This window comes from Petaurus breviceps, unplaced genomic scaffold (assembly GCF_028583685.1).
Source record: "Petaurus breviceps papuanus isolate PSGF00001 unplaced genomic scaffold, PetGlider_PUasm1.0 373, whole genome shotgun sequence".
Lineage (NCBI taxonomy): Eukaryota > Metazoa > Chordata > Mammalia > Diprotodontia > Petauridae > Petaurus > Petaurus breviceps.
This window is the reverse complement of record NW_027186299.1, coordinates 409,636-411,862: the sequence shown is the minus strand read 5'-3', so window position 1 is coordinate 411,862 and position 2,227 is coordinate 409,636.

The window sequence follows — 2,227 nt, the reverse complement described above, 5'->3', positions numbered from 1 at the left end:
AGAAAGGCCTATGACAGTCTCTGCTCCTGAGCAGCTGATGATTTCATAGGGTAAGATGACCCCTAAAAAGAAGTTGAGAAGAGGGAGAAGGGCAGACTCTAGGGCAAGATGAAGACCCACATCAGAGGGAAGGAGCGATGCAAGGAGGTCCAAGATCCAGAGGAGAACGCTGCCTTCATGTTGCAAGATGCTTAATTGTTGGAGATCATGAAGCCTAGAAGCAGCCAGGTGAGGAATGGAGAGGCCCGTCCCCTGGGTGCCTTCCTTAAATGGCAGAATATCTGGGAGGAGCTCCATGTGTGGAATGGGGAGATCCTTGAGGGAAGTAGGGGAGGGGAAGAGTCAGACTTTTTCAAACACATTTCTAGAGCCAGTTGCATCTTCAAGGTCACACAACTGAGTGAAAGCCATAAAGAACACGAAGGCCACTGGGCCAATTGTTGATTATTTTTTAAAACACTTATTAAAACAAAACAGCCTTCACAGAATTGGAGAATCTGAAACTGCCATAGTGAATAAGTGGGTGGCCCTATAGATTCTGCTTGAAGCCCTCCAAGGACAGGGAGCTCACCATCTCCCCAGGCAGCCTAAGGATGGGGAGTTCACTACCTCCCCAGGCAGCCCATTCCATTCCGGAACACCAGCTATTCCCAATGTCAAGCCTAGATTGACCTCCTGAAACTTTCTCCCTTTGCCCTTGGATTAGGCTTGCTAGGCCCAGACAGAACCAGACCAGTCCCTCCTCCACAAGACAACCCTTCAAATTTTTCCAGGCAGCCATAGTGACCCATTCTGCCCCTTTTCACTCCAAGTATTTTCTTCTGCAGACCAAACCATTAGCTCATCCACAGAAGACATGAATGCAAGGCTCTTCACTATGGCTGACCTCCCCTTAATCCCCACTAGACTTAAGAGTTAAGAAGCCATAGGCTTGAGATCAAATCCTGCCTCAGGCACTTGCTAGCTGGGACCCTGGGCAAGTTACTTAACCTCTCTGACTCAGTTACCTCATTTGTGTAATGGGGATAATAATAGTGCCTCCTTTCTAGGGTTGTTGTGAGGACCAAATGAGATAATATTTGTAATGTCTTTTGCAAACCTTAAAGCTCTATATAAATGTTGCTATTATTATTTTCAATCTTAAAACTGTGATGCTGCAAACTAAATACAGTATTCCAGATGAGGTTTGACCTGGGAATGAGACACAGGAGCTAAGAGCTCCCTATTCCTGGAATCTCTGACCCTTTTAAGGCAGCCCAAGGTCTCATGAGCTCTTTTGGCTACCATGCCGCACCCGGCTGACTCATTGTGAGCTTGTGGTCCACTAAAAGCCCTGGATCCTTTTCAGAACAGCTGTTGTATATCCACACTTCTCCCATCTTGTGCCTGTGACTCCCACCCATCTCAGGGGCCAAGCAGAGCAAGACTTGTTCCCTCCTCCCTGTGCCAACCCTCAGGTGACTTGAAGACAGTTTTCATGCTCCTCAGAGACTGCCTTTCTCTGGATTAAACAAACTTAGTTCCCTTCACTTTACAAGCTCTCCTCTAGCCAGATACTTCCCATGTGTATGTTAAAGGCAACATAATACAACTACAAGGGGAGCTCCTTTTTCAGGAATTCTCTGAGTATTTGGACCAGGTGAGGTCTACAGGACTGTTGTGAAAGGGGATGCCCATCTGAGGGTGTAGATGGAAGGGCACCCCACTGGTGGGGACCTTCAGCCCACAGCTCCCGTTTGGGAAGGATACTATGTGGACCACAGCAGTGTTCTTCCAGTGATGCCAGGTGCCTAAGAATGGTCTCAAAAGAAAATGTAATTATGGTTGACTTCCTGTGTTTGACTTTTCTTGACTAACAGTGCCCCTCTCCTGGGGAAAAACAAATCTCGTATTACATATTTTTATATCTACTTCTATGTGGCTTATTGTCTGCCCATCCCCACCACAATAGTAACATACTCCATGAAGGAAACAGCTGATTCCATTTTTGTCAGTTCAGAACCTGGTTTAGTGACTGGTACATATTAGGTGCTTTTGAATGCTGGCTGATTGATTTTTGTCTGTAAACATTTTGATGTGTATATGCTGCCTCACTCCTCGCCCCTTCCCGCACTCACACAGAATGTGAAGTCTTAGAGAACACAATTTCTTTCACTTATATTTGCACACCCAGTGTTTGGCATATAGTAGGTTCTTAATAATGCTCATTGATGGATTGATTAATTGA